General features: G+C 37.6%; 1 pseudogene; it reads left to right on the top strand.

The window, feature by feature from the left end:
- Nucleotides 1-7,500, top strand: part of LOC141637747 (28S ribosomal RNA) — a 12,413-nt pseudogene that overhangs the window by 2,207 nt on the left and 2,706 nt on the right.

Below are 7,500 nucleotides of genomic sequence, written 5' to 3'. Positions count from 1 at the left end.
GCTATAAAGAAGTCCTTTTGCATGATTTATGGATTTTTGAAGAAAAATAGCATAAATAGTGACATTATTAGTGGAAAATTAATAAAACATAATCTATGACTTAGAAAAAACGTCTAATATTGCATTTTATTATCTTTTTCAGATCTAAAATTGAAAAATTAATGAAAGTAATTTTTTCCATGTTTTTTTATGATTATTTTATTAAAAAATCGATAAACCGCAACATTGTTTTTCCGGTAAATTTTCGAAAGTTTTAACCTAAGATTTTGAACATTATGAGTGTCATGGAATTTTTCCAGAATTTTCATGAGTTTAAATTTCAAATTTCAAATTTATTTGAAATTTTGTGATTTATTTGAAGTTTAATAGCTTATTTTTGTAATTTTTGGTCCATTTATGAACAATTTAGTAAATATGGGTTAATTATGGTCAAATAATTAGTGAAGACTAAATTTTGAGTCCTAAGAGGTTAGGGTAATTAACTTATGCATAAATATGAGTTTATGTATTTTTGTGATTATAAAATGTTGAAATCACGCAAATCCGTAAAAACCGAGTAATATACGATATTGGTTAATTAAAGGCGATTTAGCATAAAATTGAGCATGTTCATACATATTATAATGCTGCATTTTCTTTATGATTGTCATAATTTTAATTTATGTAATTTTGAATTATGTAATTTTACTTAGTATGGCCTTAGATTTTAATTGGTATTTCCCGAAATGTATGGGAATACCGATTCGGTTGTAATTTTTATTGTGATCTCGTATCACCGTTTTGTAATTTAATAGATTTATTTTATTTTAGTTACAAATGTATAATAGGAAATTATGTAATTTGTTATGTAATTTTATTCATTCCGGAGTTCCAAAAGACGGATTTCTTCAAGAATGGCGATACATAAAGACGGTGTTACCTCGAGATGCGTGCCACAACCGAAGTTCAAGGGACCAATGGAGTTGGTTTCCGAATATGTAATAGTTAAATAGTTTTTCTATTTTAGGAAAGGCCATACTAGGATTTATTTATCTTTATGCTTGCATTTTATTTTATGTCGCATGCATCGCTAAATCGCCATAACTAAAACATGCATCCTTTTTATCGAGTTTATCGACCGTGTCAATTCGAATTATCGTAGTTCACCGCTTTAGTTCACTTAAAACGTGATAGATAATAAATTGACATGACCTCTCGCTAAAACAAACAATTGAGACATAGCCTTACCAAATAGTAGAAACCATGAAAACCTATTTCGCGAGGGAGTGCACTCGGCCCTACCGGGGTACAAACCTTGTTACGTAGGGAAGTGGGTGATGAGTGTTAATCCACCGAGTTCATGTTAATGAGGGTTTCATCGGCCATACCGTGCCCAAGTTGATGTGGACTTGGATCATGGACACATTTATTCGAAATTTGGATTGAGCTCAACGGAAGTATTCACGACCGTAGTTGCATGTGTTCCGGGGTATAGATAAATATTAGAGTAATTTTATCGACCAAGAGTTCTAAAAGTAGAATCGATTAAAACGTTAATCCACCGAGTTATATTGATAAGGGTTTCATCGGCCATACCGTGCCCAAGTTAATATGAATTTGGATCTTGGAATCATTTATTATAGTTGGGTAGAGATCACTATATAAATGTTCATATCTTGTTAATTTGCAAGTATGATTTAAAAAGACAAGTGTTAATATTTCCTTTTCCTCCATATTTGTAGTTCTTTACAATGAATCCACCAAATGCTACCGCACCGATAACTATTGAGTCATATCACAATGTTCTTGACGACGTTTGCTCCATCAACAATTTCGATACTACTAGAGAACTTCATTTCGGGATAGGTTCGGATGGAAACCTTAACTTCATCACTTCTTCTAAACCACCTACTACTACTAGACCTCGTGTGAGTCCGTCTCAGGAAGACTACCTCATACAATCTATAGGGTCTTTGTCTCTGGAAGATAAAGATGCCAAAGCTAGTGGGAGCTCTAGCAATCAAGTTCTTGCTTCAAAGGGCAAGAGGTTCAAGAAGAAAGGAAAGAAAATCAAAAACTTCAAGCAAGTTAATGATGAGTGCCATTATTGCTATGGCATGGGACATTGTCTTAGGAATTGTCCCATGTATTTGCGAAATATAAGGAAGGGCTCATTGCTCCAAAGGTACAATTCCTAAAGAAATTTATGTTATTGATATAAATTATACTTCCACTACGACATGGGTACTAGATACCGGTTGTGGTTCTCACCTTTGTAATCATTTACAGGGTTTAAGAGATGTGGAGAGGCTTAGCAAGGGAGATGTGGATCTACGCCTTGGAAATGGAGCTCGGGTAGCGGCCGAATCCAAGGGAACTTATGTTTTAGCTTTGCCAAATGGATTTGAGTTGTATTTGCATAATTGTTTTTATGTACCTACACTCTCTAAAAACATTATTTCAATCGCCATGCTAGACGTGGACGGTTTTTGTTTTGTCATTAAGAACAATCGTTGTACTATTTCTAGGAACGACTTGGTTATAGGCCAAGCTTCCTCTATCAATGGCATTTACATTTTAGAGACCTCAAATCCGACTAATGATATTTATAACATTCAATCAAAGAAACTCAAAACAAGTGACCCAAGTGAAGCGTTCATTTGGCATTGTCGATTAGGTCACATAAACGAGAATCGGATCAAAAGATTAATTTCTACTAATGTGATTACACCATTTGATTATCAATCATTTGGTACATGCGAATATTGCCTACTTGGCAAAATGACTCGTAATCCTTTTAGTGGTAAAGGGACACGAGCTAGTGAACTATTGAGACTCATACACACCGATGTGTGTGGACCAATGAGTACCACCGCTCGTGGTAATTATGACTACTTTATAACCTTCACCGACGACTTAAGTAGACATGGGCATGTCTATTTAATGAAACATAAGAGTGAAGCGTTTGAGAAATTCAAGGAATTTCAAAACAAAGTAGAGAACCAATTGAACAAAAAGGTAAAAGCACTACGTTCCGATCGTGGTGGTGAATACCTTAGCCTTGAATTTGATTCACACTTGAAAGGTTGTGGTATTATATCACAACTTTCTCCACCCGGAACACCACAACTCAATGGTGTTGCCGAAAGGAGGAATCGAACCCTACTTGATATGGTTCGATCCATGATGAGTCAAACCGAGTTACCGAACTCGTTTTGGGGATTTGCGATTCAAACCGCAATTAGATCTTTGAACAATAGTCCCACTAAATCCACCGAAAAGACTCCATATGAGATGTGGACGGGAAAGGTTCCCAATTATCCTATATGAGGATTTGGGGATGTGATGCTTACGTCAAGACTAAAGCCGACAATAAGCTTGCCCCAAGATCCGAAAAATGCACCTTTGTAGGTTACCCCTCTCATTGTCGAGGATACTACTTCTACAAACCTCAAGAAAACAAAGTGTTTGTGTCTAGTGAGGCTGTCTTCTTAGAAAATCAATTTATTTCTAAGAGACAGAGTGGGAGAAATTTTGAACTTGACGAAGTTCAAGAGCCACAAACCGAGGAAGAGACGCAAAAAGATGTTCCTTCGTCGTCTAACGCGGTTGTACCTCCTCCACTAAGAAGGACGGGCCGAGTAATTCGCCATCCCGATCGATATGTGGGACTTATCGAGGAAGATGGAACACTCGATGTATTGCTTAAAGTGATGAGCCCGCCACCTACAAGGCCGCGATCTCTAGTCCAAATTCCTCCTTATGGCTTGAAGCCATGAAGTCCGAAATGGATTCTATGCATGAAAACCAAGTTTGGGACTTGGTTGATTTGCCTAAAGGGGCAAGACCCCTCCAATGCAAATGGATATTCAAAGTCAAAAATGGCATAGAAGGACATGACGATGTCTACAAAGCTAGGCTATTGGCAAAGGGATTTACCCAAGTCCAAGGTCTCCATTATGATGAGACCTTCGCCCCCGTAGCCATGCTAAGATCCATACGGATTTTGTTAGCGATCGCCGCATTTCATGATTATGAAATATGGCAAATGGATGTCAAAACCGCTTTTCTAAATGGGCATTTAGAAGAGGAGGTGTACATGATACAACCCGAAGGTTTTGTTGATTCTAAAAATGCTAACAAAGTGTGCAAGCTTAAGAGATCCATTTATGGTCTTAAGCAAGCATCTAGAAGTTGGAATCATCGATTCAATCATGTGATAAAGGAAAATGGTTTCACTCGAAGTGTTGAGGAACCATGTTTATACATGAAATTCAGTGGGAGCAATGTTGTGTTCCTAATCTTGTATGTCGATGACATACTACTCATTGGAAATGATATTCCAATGTTGTCTTCTGTTAAGAAGTGGTTAGGTAACCACTTCCAAATGAAGGATTTAGGAGAGGCACAACGCATATTAGGTATTCGGATCTATAGAGATAGATCCAAGAGGATATTGGCACTAAGTCAAGAGTCTTATGTCGATAAGATTCTTCGACGGTTCAGCATGGACAAATCCAAAAGGGGTTTAGTACCTATGGTAACCGGGACGATATTGAGCAAGACTCAATGTCCCTCCGAACCCCATGATGTTGAACGTATGAAGTTGATCCCTTATGCTTCCGCTGTTGGATCAATCATGTATGCCATGATATGCACACGTCCTGATGTCTCGTATGCCTTGAGCATGACGAGTAGATATCAAGGAAATCCAGGTGAGAGTCACCGGATTCTTTGTCAAGAACATCCTTAAGTACTTGAGAAGAACTAAGGATTCTATCCTTGTGTTTGGAGGTGACACTGAGTTGCGTGTTAATGGATACACGGACTAAAGTTTTCAAAGATAGAGATGACTTGAAATCACAAGTCGGTTTCGTTTTTATGCTCAATGGTGGTGCCGTAGTGGAGAAGCTTCAAGGAAGTCAGAATCATGATTCTACAACGGAGGCTGAGTACATCGCAAAGATCGAAGGCTGCTAAGGAAGCTGTTTGGATCAGGCAATTCACGGAAGGTCTAAAAGTAGTACCTACCGCCAATGATCCCATCACTCTCTATTGTGATAATAGTGGGACGATCTTCCAAGCTAAGGAGCCAAAGTCTAGTAATAGATCTAGACATGTACTTAGAAAGTATCATGTAATAAGAGATTTCATTGAAAGAAAGGAAATTGCGATTTGTAAGGTTGGGACGGATGACAACATAGCCGATCCGCTCACCAAGCCTTTATCGCAAGCTAAGCATGATGGACATGTTACGTCCATGGGACTTAAACGTGTACCAAGTTTTTGTTAGATTTTGAAATGAAATAAAAGTGTTGTTTTTGTTCATGTTCATAATCACATTTGTCTTTTATCTTTAATTTATACTTTGTTACATCCAAACGGGTTGTAGAGACAATTGAACCCCGTTAAAGTGAACACGGATTAACATAGTATTTGCCCATAGTCACTTGTATGAGGTGACGTCTCGAAGTGACTACAGTGTGAGGCGATTGATGGCAAGTTCAAGTGCCATAGAGTCATGTGAGATGACTAGTCGATCACATAGGCGGATTATTAGGAACATTTTGTCGGGCCTTATGACCGCTTATAGAGTTCGGCAAATTTATATAGCCTGGTCGTGGCGAGAGCTACTATAGTATTCTAATGAGTCGATTCTTTTGACTAAAGACTATTCACCTAAGATGGCACGATTTCAGATTAACTTTGATTTGTGTTACTACGACCTTCGTAAATGGGGTCAAATGGGCATATTTTGGGTTATGATGGCTGTGGCTAGTCGAAGGGAATGAGTGCGATAGGAATTGTCCACCCCTAGTCAGGGTTATAACAATATCTCAGGGCCACTCGAGGAGTAATGAACTGGAAATGCGTGGCCACGCTCGGAAAGTATCTATGATAGATAAGTCCGGTCAATCAGTTATTCTCCAGATCGAGGAAACCACTCTCGATATGATCACTTGCAAGTACGACCTGAAAGACACCTTGCATTGAGTGGGAGATAGTAATAGGACAAGAGAGTTGGTGACGCACACTTGTCGAGGACAAGTGGGAGATTGTTGGGAAATGTGTCCTCAACAATAGTGCGATCATGTGATTTAAATATCATTATTAAATCTCATTTTAAAGAATACAATTGGGAAGTAATTTTGTTACTGTCAACTGGTCAACATATATCGGTAATGATTGGCTGACTAGAGTTTGACATTACTGTCGTGTGACGGTGGTGATCAGTTGACCCCCTAGGTCATACCTATAGGGCAATACTCTTAATTGATCATTTAATTAATCGTATAATGTTACGAGTTAATTAAATTACTTGAAAAATTGACGGACGATTTTGGAAGTAAAATTTACGTATCAAATTGAAATGTGATTAAATGAGATACGATGCGAGTAATTGAATTGTATCATTACTCGGATGAAATTATTGTTTAAGGAAACAATTAAATTTGAATGAATTATTATAAATGCGATTTATAAACGATAAAATATTTTGGTACAAGTAATTATGAAATTACTAAGTCGATTTTGTATATGACGTATTTTCACTAATACGTTGATTTTTAATATGTTAAAAATACATAACAAATTTATGTGACATGTGACATGTGACATATTGACAATTGACAAAAATAATATGGAATCCATATTATACAATGTGCCGAAAATTGGAGGAGTATTAGTCTTAATATTGTGTTTGTAATTAAGTGATAAACATAATGATTAAAAAGGGAGAGTAGCCATGCAACCCTATTTACCTTGTGAAGGCAAACTAATGCATGCATTGGGTCTTTTTCTTCCCCTCTCCTCTCCTCTCCTCTTACACGGTTCACAAAAGAAAAGGGCAAAGGGTTTTGTCTTTTATTTTTTAACATACACTACATGTAATAGTGTATAAGATTCATTCATTCATCTAACTTCTAAAAGAATTAAGTTTTAGAAAGATAAAATCCTCCAAAATCCCTCTCTCTCAACCGGTTTTGAGAACCCAAAAACCAAACAATTTTGGTTCAATTTTTCACTAGATTAATATTATACTAGCTCAAATAATATTAATTTGATTAAGAGTTAGCTTTGGGTATTATTCCTAAGGAGAGATCCTACACTTGGATCTTGTTCTTCCATTAAAGGAAAGCTCAAGAACAAAAGAAAAGGAGATTTCTTTTGTGCCCCATTGAACCGAAATACCATTGTAAGGATATGATTTCTTCTCTATTTTATTATATTGTTTGCATGCATAAAATCCGTATTTAATTTTATGACAAATTAATTTCGACATATATGAGTATGTTAGTATGTATATGAATCTACATTTCTTTCAGTGTTAAGCCGGTCCGCCGATCGGCTCAGGGCGCGGACCGACGCGGATTGGGAGGGCGGCTGAACCCCGGCTTGCCGGGAGCGTCGTCCCCTCGATTGTGGCAGGCAGCGCGCGCCTCACGGCGAGTCACATCTGCGCGCTCCGGGCGTCGGCCTGCGGGCTCCCCATTCGGCCCGTCTTGAAACACGGACCAAGGA

This window comes from Silene latifolia, unplaced genomic scaffold, assembly GCF_048544455.1.
Source record: "Silene latifolia isolate original U9 population unplaced genomic scaffold, ASM4854445v1 scaffold_141, whole genome shotgun sequence".
NCBI lineage: Eukaryota > Viridiplantae > Streptophyta > Magnoliopsida > Caryophyllales > Caryophyllaceae > Silene > Silene latifolia.
Note: the sequence above shows the minus strand (reverse complement) of the source record. Positions and strands in the feature narration are given on the sequence as shown.